The 12,268-nt window shown below is 36.1% G+C and overlaps 1 protein-coding gene across 1 annotated transcript in view; it reads right to left on the reverse strand.

Annotated features, from left to right (window-relative positions):
* Positions 1 to 6,688, reverse strand: part of LOC127423731 (alpha-1A adrenergic receptor-like) — a 33,412-nt gene extending 26,724 nt beyond the window's left edge. The window contains exon 1 of the mRNA XM_051668269.1: positions 6,477 to 6,688. The gene's annotated coding sequence lies outside the window, so the exon portion shown is untranslated. The remainder of the gene's footprint in view (positions 1 to 6,476) is intronic.
* Between the last annotated feature and the right edge of the window lie 5,580 nt (positions 6,689 to 12,268).

Consider the following 12,268-nt stretch of genomic DNA (forward strand, 5'->3'; position numbering starts at 1 on the left):
TTAGTAGCTGTGTAGTAAGTGGGATAATGTACAGTCAGCCGGTTGTTATCACAAAATAAACCCCTTCAGGATGATACAAGACATCCTGATCACTCTGACGGGGTTTATTGTGCGATAACATCCGGCTGACTGTACATTATCCCACTTACTACACAGCTACTAACCAAATAAATAAATAAATACATGGACAAAAATATTGATGTACATATCCACGACAAAAACGTAATATTACAACTTGCATCTCCTCAAACAATGAAGCGAATGAACAGGTGAACTTGAACTAAGTTATGTGCTAGTCAGAATGTGTAACTTGCGTTGTGAATATGCTGTTTCCATTTAATATTAAGTAATATTTCGGGTTCAATACAAGTTAAGATCAATCGAAAGCATTTGTGGCATAATTTGTGGATTAACACGACTAGTCCCTCCTTTTCTTTAAAAAAGCAATATATCAAGGTTACAGTGAAGCGCTTACAATGGAAGTGAATGGGGCCAATTTTAGGAGGGTTTAAAAGCAGAAATATGAAGCTTATAATTTTATAATCTTGTGTCTATACTTTTGAAACACTACTTTTTAAATACTTTTTAAAGTATTTTAACATTTACGGATTGGCCCCATTGACTTCCATTGTAAGTGCCTCACTGTAACCATTAATGTTTTGCCTTTTGTAAAGTAAAGGAGGGATGAGGTAACCAACATTATGCCACAAATGCTGTGGATTGAGCTTAACGTGTATCGAACCAAGAATATTTCTATAAAACACACTAAACGTAACGTAATATCCTAAACCGTCTAAACGTGAGGAATTCACAACAAAGTAATTTCTAAAAAGTAGCTAATACTTCAGTATATATTTATTATAAGCTTTTATTCCAGGAGCTCAGGTTTCAGGACATCTTACATATTAAACATTGATCTTTAATATGTTTGATAAATGTTTAAATAATTGTAAGTAGTTTTTACATTTTTCAAAATAATTGGAATATTTGTTTAAAGTTTGGTCTGTTAAAGGTTTGACATGTTTTTGTCATTTTGCACATTATCGTCAACTTAAATATGCTAAATGATATGCCATAATAAAATTAATGAATGTGACATGAAATTTAAAGGACTTTTTCATCAAAAGACAAAAATAATGACTAATATAGAAACTTAACTCTGCACACAACTCTAAAGAATATTTAGAATATATAACCCACAGTGACACATGGAATACATACTGTATTTAGTGTGTTTTTGTCTTTTTTGGTCCTTTTCAAATGTGGTGATTCTGGACTGACGTATGGAAAAGAGCATATATCTAATGGCATTAGGGTGATCTATTTCTTAAAAGGACTTGAGAGGAGTCTATTATTTATTAACAGATTCTCAGGAAGTCATGGTGGCCTGCGGGCGATTGGAAGGGCTCACTCATCACAAAGACAGTCGATAAGTTGTGTTTCAGCTCACCGGTCTCTCCAAGGCCTGGAGGCCTGACTTACTCTGACTGAGATTAAATCTCAATTATTTGGCCTTCTTTGCATAGTACTTGTCAGAACCCCGCAGCGACACACAACAACCAGAGCTTCAGCGCTCTCTGTGTAATCTCCAAAGCCCTCTGTTGAATTAATGGATACGGTTGCCATCTTTTACATAAAGAGAGGTAAATATTTAGGCATCACCACTGAAAGGTAGTCTTATATGAAGGCTAATATGGAGGCTTCCGAACATGCAAGAGGGAATTCACTGTCTGCATCGTTTTAGCACGCAATTCACTAAAAGAAACATGCAAATCAGGTAACGGCATGAAAGTGTAAAAAAAAAAACTGTTTTCATGGCGCAATTTACCGGTGCATGGTTGTAGAGGATGCAGCAGTCTACAGTGATCTGGCATGCTTTACTGAAACTGTACAACATCACTCCACCATTGCGATTCATGCAACTGAATTGGCTTTTTATAACCTTAAAAGTACGTTTGACTAGATTGTGCGTCTGGATAAATACCAGGTAGGAATATGCAAACCTACCAATTTTCATAATCGACAGGTTGGTTGGTTGTTTGAACGACTAGTCGGTGTTAAGGATAATAGTGTTTAACTGGAGGTGTTTCAGAAGGATATATGGATGCTAAGCGCAGCACAACATGGTAATCAATGGATATTCAACAAATGAATAGGCTAAATTACTATAACATCATATTGCACAAAACTATCAAAGTTAAGATGTAAGACATAAGAAAGGCTCCAATACAGACCAATGCACATCCTGAACACGGAATGACAGGCTTCAGTGTAACCAGAGCACTTGGGAATATTAGGGCGAATGCGCAGAACTGCAAGGTAATGATGCGGGGACACATCTAGTTCACAACATCAAGCAGTTTAAACCTTTTTTACTGCAACTGCTTATTTAAGCAGTATCAGACAGAATCAGCAAAACACTTTAATCTCTCCAAAGCACCTCACAAATACAGGAACATAACTTAAAGCAGAGGATTTAATGACCGACGTCTTCTATTGTTGATGCAACACTTTGATGGCTGAAACAGCAGTGGTGCATGAAATGGACTAAACTTAAAAGTGCAATTAGCAGTTTGGAGCCAATTTAAAAAGTTGTACACATTAACGAATGAATTGTGTTTTTGTTAAGTTTGATCCGAATGGTGTTCACTCACATGAGATGAAGACTGAACTCATAATAGTTTTCTATAAATAGTGTTTTATTCTACATTGTGCGGGTCACTTCCTTCAATGTGTTTCGCCATGTTGAAATCACGACCCGCGGTGTTTCACTAAATGTCGAAGAAGAGAATCCTTGCGCTCACTGGCTACCGCCTATGTACATACACTTGGCTATGCTAATTTAGCACACAGTTTTGTTGTTTGGTGATGCGAAGAGTGAAAAGAACGCAATGGAACATACTTATTATCGTGCTTTAGCAGCGGAGACAACAGGAGATTCAGTAGCTGTACTACTGAAGAAGCGAAAAAAGGTCCGAAGAAACTTGCTTCAAGCAAGAAGACAGAAAGACCAGCAAAGGCAATAAACATCAGTAACGGTAAGGCATCTACATCTTCATTCGTTTAGTGCAAAGTTGCTTGGCACAGCGATTGTTGTGGATTTTGTGTAAACCTGATTTTGGTTGCTTGGAAACAAAATGAGTTCTACAAAAATTTGATCATCAAAAACAATTCTAATCTTTCCTTTACGATGACATAATGTATCGCTAGATAATGAGGTTCATTTTACGCTTAGCAGTTCTCTAATAAAGGTAATAACTGTCTTTAGAAATAACGTGAAACGTAGAGAGTCTCCAAAGATTATTGATATGAGGAACAATAATAATCTGTCCTTAACAGTAGAAGTCTGTTCGCTTGAATTCTGACGTTTGTTTTTAGGCAAAGCAATTATATAATAGTAGTAATAAATAACTTTAGAAATTACATCAAACTCCGACATTTTTCAGATGCAAATGATATTCCAAAGCTGGCGGGGGCATCAGAGATGATCATGCTGATCCACATCGATAGATGGCAGTACAGCGCCTACCAACACACAGTACTTCACATCAGTACTTAAAGTGCATGAAGAAGTGCAGTGCGAACGCTAGCTATAGAACTACTGAATGTCACGTTAAAGCATTAAAGAGACGAAACTTCTTGCAGAAGGTTTGCTGAATGTTATTCACTTTAAGCACAGCAAACTATAGCCTATTCATGTAAAAAACGCTTTCCAAGAAGTTGCATCTCTCAGTTAATTTGAGAATTGCGTTTCCCATTAATGTTAGTAGTTGATCCCACTAACCGACTAGTCAGTTATTGGACGACTAGTCGATTAGTAGACCGCCGGGGCACATTCCTAATGTCAGGTTAAAACAATCATCTTCAACATTTGATTACGATTTGATGAAATACTGATGCCCTGATTGAAAATGTCAGCCTGATCTCATGGAAATTACGTGGCTGTGGTGACATTTTTGCAAAATGATGTTACGTGGTTTATTACACGCATTGTGGCAGTTACGAGGTGAAATGTCCAAGAAATGTTCTCCCAAACACATTAGGTTTTCAAGGTTAATCCTCTATTGAGATTTAAATCCAGAAAACCGGCCTCCCTACCCTAAGCACTAAACCTAAACCTAGGGGCCTGGGTAGCTCAGTGGCAAAATACACTGGCTACCACCCCTGGAGTTCACTAGTTCGCTAGTTCGAATCCCAGGGCATGCTAAGTGACTCCAGCCAGGTCTCCTAAGCAACCAAATTGGCCCGGTTGCTAGGGAGGGTAGAGTCACATGGGGTAACCTCCTCATGGTCGCTATAATGTGGTTTGTTCTCGCTGGGGGCGCATGGTGAGTTGAGCGTGGTTGCCGCGGTGGATGGCATGAAGCCTCCACATGCGCTATGTCTCCGTGGCAACGCGCTCAACAAGCCACATTTTTTATCCAAAAAAAAAAAAACCTAAACCTAAACCTAACTGATAGCGTCATAAAAAGCAAATGTGAGATGGAAAAATGCAATTGCTGAAGCAACCACATAATTTTGTTGTCGATTCGCGTGCTCATTCCAGACTGGTACCTCAGTCCATTGCATCGTAAGTGCAACGCTCTGTCAGTTGAGCTACACACAATTTAATCGCACTCAAACAAGCTTGTAAATGTAGCTGGTTATGTAATGCAAACGTTAAAATGTAACGCCCTAACACGTCATGCACTATAGTAAAAATATTTAGATATCATAAATAGCATTGTGTGAGGAATAGGGTGAAAAATGAACTGATATTCTGCCATTTCACTCGTGATTTGTGCGAAAGTGAATAAAAGTCTTTGTTTTAGCACCTCTGCTAAGCTGTGATAAATACAACGGACAACGTGCAAATCATTTCACAAAAATGTAGCTATAGTAACCAGATTCTGAGACCAGGTTAAAAAATTTACACAAACATCTCTTTTTAAATATAAAGAAATCTATGTACTGCTTGCTTTTCGTGTGTGGCAATGGTGCACCAATAATTGTGCTCCACTCTTAAATAAGCTTATCTTACATAGACGAAAAGCCACGTTATCCATGAAAAGAATTACAGTGACTTAACTGAAATACTCATGGCACCTGGTCAAACTCGATTGTGGGTGGTATGCAAATAAGATGCAGGTTTTTGTACTGAAATAATGTCTGAAAGGCTTCTAAAAAGATGAAAATTCCATCACTGGCCATTCATACAGAGAAAAGGCCCAAGGCACTGAATAGTCTGTTTATGTGTCATCAAAGCATTGAGCCCACGACATATGATGAAGAGGTCACGCAGACAGTGGCGTATCTCTCCTGATTAAAATGGATTTCTAGAAAATTCACTCTTCAAGAACAGAAGAGAGGGCACGCTGAGTGACTCTTCATCACACATTATTCTATCCTCTTTGGCATGCAAGGGAGGAGGAATATGAGAGATTGCTGAACCCCTGAAACCATGAAAATGTCAGGTAGTCTTCCAAATAACAAAGTGAACATCAGACTTGGACACTGTTTATAAATGTAGTGTATCTTACTACATTCTACACTGTTTGTGACACTGACAAAAGGTTTTTTTTTTGCTTACATTGCGCACAAGATGCTCTTTGGAACATTCAACATGGTTCGCCATGTTTGCGCAAAGTTGTTCATGCCAGCAAAAGTGGGACATTCGTTACCAAATACTAAGATATTATCAAATGTATGTACATTTTCCAGTTTACCTTTTCACTCAAAATTTTTATGCTGATAATATACTGTTACATTGTAATGGAACATTGTGTAATCAATTGGAAAAATTGAAAAAACTAAATCAGTTCCACAAGGTTACATTTCTGACCCCACTGTGTAAATATACGCTGTGTTATCTAATCCAATGCACTGACATTCAAACATTTCATACAGTATGTTTATAATACCAGGTAATACCAAATAAAATACCAATTAGAAAAGCATTTAAACAAGTCAACTCATAGAATATTATGCACACCATAAATTACATAGAGGTCAGATTTTTATTTTATTTTAATTTTTTTCTGATTCAACAGTTTGCAGACGGAGATCCTGGAGAAATTCTGTTTTACACTCAAATCATTTTGGGTAAACTCAATATAAGACAGCAGTAACCTTTTCAGGATGCCCATCAGGCATAAATCATATTGACAGCTGGGGAAAGAAGCAGTAATCTCTTGAACACAAAGCTTATCAATGCACTACATTAGTATGCACCAAACACAACCTCGGCATATATGCATAAGCACTAATGTCAAACATCCTTTTAAAAGATCATAACCTTCCGAATTTGACATCGCATCTTAAGTTTTTCTTTGATCATGTTCCACATCACTGAAGCTACATGTAGACTGCTCACTCCCGTAGACTGTGCAATGCCATGCAATATAAATGTAATGCATGCTCTTTGCATAATCTGTTGCATCACAATAAGTTTGTTCACTTTGCATAATGACTGCATGTATTATTGTATCACCACTCACCTCAGTTGCGTGTTAATGAAGGTAAGATCTCAATCCCGATGTGTTTGTATAGATGGAACCGCCGCGCGTCTTCGGTTCATCCTTGCGCGAAAGTCTCTTGTCACCGCTGGAAACAGCAGCGGCTAAATTCAGCGAGTCAAGTGCAGATCTGTGTTTAGACACAGATATATGCGCGGAACGCTCCTCATCAGTATTTCTCTGAGGAGGGTGACTGTGAAATGACTCATGGCTTCCCGCGCGCGCCGCCTCCTTTACGCACAAACTTTGGTGCTGCGCGCTGGGCATGTGGATTGTGGACGTAGCCGCTGGCTAGTGATGGTTACACATCACCTCTAAAAGAACAGTGAATCAGCTGGTGACGCGATAGAGGGTTAAAATAGCTTCCAACGTCTGGAGATGTGAGTGGGAATAGGTATAGGTGCGACACAGGTGAGTTGGAGTGTTGTGGTTAAATAAGGATGAGGGAAGTTACTTTTGACTCCAGTTAATATGTCATAGGGTGGGTTGTTTTTTTTTGGAAGTCTGTTGCTTTATATATATATATATATATATATATATATATATATATATATATATATATATATATATATATATATATATATAAAACAAACATGGATGTCTGATATGATGCAAATAAGAAACCGATTAAAAATCAGTTTTTCACTTAATTAGGCTACATACTGTACATTATAGCAGTGGTTCTCAACCAGGGGGTTGGGACCCACTAGAGGGCCTCAGCACACTTCCAGGGGGGCCTCAAGATCTCTTAAAATTATTTTAAATATGATAGATTATCATCATTTTTGTTTAATTATTATAATTCAACTTACTGAAAATGCTAAACTCCCTTCAACGGCTTGCTTTTTATGAAGAATATACAGTTCTAGACATTTCTGGGATCACAATCTTATATCTTATATCTTACAATAGATATATATTATAATATAAATATCTAATAGCCTACATGGGGGGCCTTCGAATATTTTCTCAGACAATGGGGGGCCTTGGAGTCAAAAAAGGTTGAGAACCACTGCATAATAGTGTGACGGTAATTGATTTTTTGTATTTATTTATTTATTTTTCGATGTTATGTTGCTACCCAAATCAATCATGTCTGATTTCACCTTCCTTGACTCCATGTGAGATCAGGAGTGGTACTGAGTGCATTTAGGACCAGAGACTAAAAACCAAATGTTTTTCATTTCGGTTCAGTCTGAGCAGGGGCGTAGATTCCAGAGGGGATGGGGGGGGTAGGTAACCCCAATAATAAAAACAAGTATGTACAACCCCCCCCCCCCCAATATTTATACCATGATTAATGCAAACAAGTAAATGCTTTATGCCACAACCCCGTTTTTGTCGTTCCGCAGCCTCTTTTCCAACCTGTAACCAGTTAGAACGAAATTAAAGAACAGTTAATAACATTGTTTTTTTTTATTGTATTGTATTTTAAATATATATATATATATATATATATATATATATATATATATATATATATATATATATATATATATTATATGCCAGTTGCAGTGTTACCATATCTCTCAAAAAATAAAGGGACCTCATCTGCAAAAACAAGCTCAAAATAAGGGACTTGCCTCAACCAACATAAGTGAAAATAAGCAATTCAATTTTTTTATCAGCATAGAAATCATAACAAGCAAAGTATACAGTAGCCTATGTAAAATAACGTCTTTTCCATAAATGCATTCTTAATATTAAATATATCCCCCAAAATAAAATAAAAAATACATCTGGCCAATTGAAAATCAATTTATAGGCAAAATTTCTAACTCTTCTGGAAGCATGCACACACTGCTTGGGATTGTTTGGACTAAACATGCACGGGCCAAATTATTTTATTCTAAACTTTATTTGTTATATTTCCAGATCTGTGGCATGCACGTTTAGTGCAACAGCTTGGCAATTGCAAGACTATCAGAGCTATTATCATGGTTTTTAGAGCATTTGAATTCTCAGCAAAGACTGAAGGGGAGCACGATAAGCTTCTGGTTTGGTGTTTTATTATTTCACTATATACTCAAACTGTCCAAAGTTGTGAGACTGTATTTACATATAACCTAAATCTAATCTAAATCTGTTTAGCAAATTGTATGATACTGAGCATACCCCTTTCGATCAATATTTCTTAAATCATGAATCATTTATGTCCCTAAAATGTCTGTTAAATAATTTAAATATTTTAAACATAATTACGTAAGTGTCCCTGACATAAACCTTGTAGTGGGTGTACAAATTTTGCATTTACTGTAACAGAAGTATTCGGATATCAGAGTAACTCCATGAAATAATGAATGTTTTTGCATGACTAGCTTCTTGTTTTGAATGTCTCATCAATGTCAGGGAGAGAAGCGCTGAATGTCTGAAGTGCACAGATGCTGGTAGTGTTTGTGATAAGCTGTCCGCCCTCTCCTTCACTCACCTAGTGAGCTGCCTACATAGACAGCAGTTGAACCAGCTGATGCATGTTTTGCTTCAAAACAAGAATGCAATCTTTTTTTTTATGATGTATTTCGAGATAGTTACACATCTGTCCACTGCAGCAGATGATGATGTGAAGGACCCAAGTGCAGTTTATTCATAAACGTGAAAACCAAAAACCATGAACAGAAACATAAACAAGATTGGACTTGACTTGACTTGACTTGACTTGACTTGACTTGACTTGACTTGACCAACCGACGATACATTAACAATACCTGACAAATGACCATGGCAAACATGAGGGTATAAATACATGGACAATGATAACAAGAAAACCAATGAACAGACAGAACTATAAACAAGATAACAAGACTAATAAACTAAAACCAATGAAAATACAAGACTGATAATGAGTAATTCAAACAATGAACCAATGAAAACAAGACACTTGAACATGGAGGGAAACAGGATATCACATGACCAGGAAACACATGACTATAGAACAGAAAATCACATGACATGAAACACAAAACATGAACAAAAACACATTAAACGTGATGCATGTAGTTACACAATAGATACATGGTATTGTATGTATTTTAAAGGAATATTCCGGGTTCAATACAAGTTAAGCTAAATCAGCAGCATTTGTGGCATAATGCTGATTACCACAAAAATTTATTTAGACTCGTCCATCTTTTTATCTAAAAAAAGCAGCAAATCTGGGTCACAGTGTTGCACTTACAATGGAAGTGAATGAAGCCATTTTTTATGTTAAAATACTCACTGTTTCAAAAGTGTAGCCACAAGATGTAAACAATATGCGTGTTAACATGATTTTAGTGTGATACAATCACTTACTAACCTTTTCTGTGTAAAGTTATATCTAATTTACAACTTCATTGCAATGACGACTTAAAGCCATAAACCCGGTAATCTCGCAAAAACGATAATTTAAACAACTTTACAGCTCAAATAATACACAAGTTTAAACAGAAGAATGAATGTAAGTGCTTTTATAAAATTATAAGCTTCACATTTTTGCTTTTAAACCCTCCAATAATTGGCCCCATTGACTTCCATTGTAAGTGCCACACTGTAACCTTGATTTTTGCTTTTTTTAAAGAAATGTATGGACGAGTCTAAATTAATTTTTGTGGTAATCAATATTATGCGACAAATGCTGCTGATTTAGCTTAACTTGTATTGAACCCGGAATATTCCTTTAAAATACACACAGTGCCATGTATCTATTGTGTAACTACATGTTGTTCTGCAAAATTCTCACAAGAGTCACTTTTGCTGCTACTGAGGTTGAGGTACAGGTTGGTTTAGGAGTAGGTACAGGGTTAGGGGTTATAGTTAGAGGTTAGGGGTAAGGTGGTGAATAGATGTAATTAAATGCAGGTACTTTAAATGTACTGTAAGTGCAATGCAACAACACGTATGTACATAATAAGTCAGTTTTGTCAAATGCTTAAATACATTGTAGTTAATGAAACCTAATATAAAGTTGACAATGCAAGAAAACCACGTTTACATGAGATTAAACATTATCTGTCTTTTGATGGCAAAACGTAAAAAGGCATGCACACAGCACTTGCACACATTGGATAAGCCGCTAAGAACTCCAGTAAAGGCGTTTAGAATACAACGCAAAATCTGACTAATGGGCAAAAATGTACACATGCCGACTGGTTTTTGCTTAAAACAATCTACTCTAAAACTAGCCTAAAAAGACTACCTTTTAAAACAATTGCTAAAACAGCATTTTGACTGAAACATTTTGATTAGAGAAAGTACAGAAACTGGATTTTTTTTCTTAATAAATTGCCAGTTTTGTTAGAAGTTAATGCATCTTAACCCTGGCGACGATGGAGGATGAAACCTGCAAAAATAATAAATAAATAAATAAATAATTAAATAAATCCCATATTGGTGCATAAATACAATATAAATTATTACATTTGTGAGGAGATATTCACATAAATAAATATTTGCATCAATACAAAAACAAAGCGATATAAAACATAAATACGTGTTTGGGGAAATGCAAAAACGTTAAAGGAAATACAATATTGAAAGTTGATTTTTAATTCTTTATTTCTAAATTTCTTTATCCATTAATCTATTTCTGTATGTAGATCTGCATCTATTTTTCCTTTGTGCATATGCTAATAAGAGTGTAAATCAAACATCAATAAGCAGAATTTATGACACCATTGGCTGATCATTGTAAAGTGCTGTACTTGATTATGTTTGCCCGCGCCTGCGCATTAAGATCCTAAAATGTAAAGAGAGAAGATACAGACAGAGTCACACTAGCCCACCAGCACAGCTGAAAATATTACTACGTTATCTGCTGATTATTTACTCTTCAATATGTATGCATGCATAGACTTTTTTTATTTTTTAGGTTTAGTTTTATTTATTTATTTATTTTTATTTTATTTTATTTATTTTTTGCATTGATGAGTGTATTTATTTATTTATGAATTTAATTAATTATTTTTAAATCTCCTTGCACATTTAATTATTTATATATTTATTTATGCACAAATATATTTATGTATTTATCTATTTATTTATTTTTATTTTTTTGCATGTTTCGTCCTCCATTGGCAACATTGCAAAAATGGAAACATTCACTCAAACCAGTGCAGTGACATTTTTCTAAATTAACCCCTTTGTTCACTTAATTGCGATATTGTGATAGCCTGTCTAGTCTATTTAATACGATTTCCAACTTTTACCATTGTGAGTTTAATATTTTATCCGATATATTAAGACACATGTTGGGGACATGAAAATTTCCTGCATTGTAGGAATACCTGTTAACTCTATTAAACACACACACACACACACACTTGGCATCGCTTTCTCAGTATCCTCCTCTGCCTCAGGAAGACATCGTCTTATCTCCACCTCCTGAGTCTAAATCACCATGACAACTCTTACGTTGTATTTATCTCCTAAATCGCTGCTCAGAAGTAGCTTTAGATAAAGGGGGGGTGGGGTGTGGGACGTCATGCATCTTAAAGAAATGATTGCAATTTGGGGCCGTTGTGCAATCAATGCCCAACACCACCCCCACCCGAACTCCCACATTTCAATCCGTGTGGAAATCCATCAACAGCGGTGCTTGATTCATTCCGCAGTTGGGTGAAAGATGGTGAGACGGAAACATACTGTTTCAGTGCTGAGTCATTTGAATAAACAAATATCATGGGTCGTGATTTTGAACATAAGAGCAGGTATCACCAGCCAAAGAAGATATTACATTTTAAATGGAGATCAGAGAGAATATTAAAGGGTAACTGTTTTACAAAAATGAACATTCTGTC

This window comes from Myxocyprinus asiaticus, chromosome 33 (assembly GCF_019703515.2).
Source record: "Myxocyprinus asiaticus isolate MX2 ecotype Aquarium Trade chromosome 33, UBuf_Myxa_2, whole genome shotgun sequence".
NCBI classification, from domain to species: Eukaryota; Metazoa; Chordata; class Actinopteri; order Cypriniformes; family Catostomidae; genus Myxocyprinus; species Myxocyprinus asiaticus.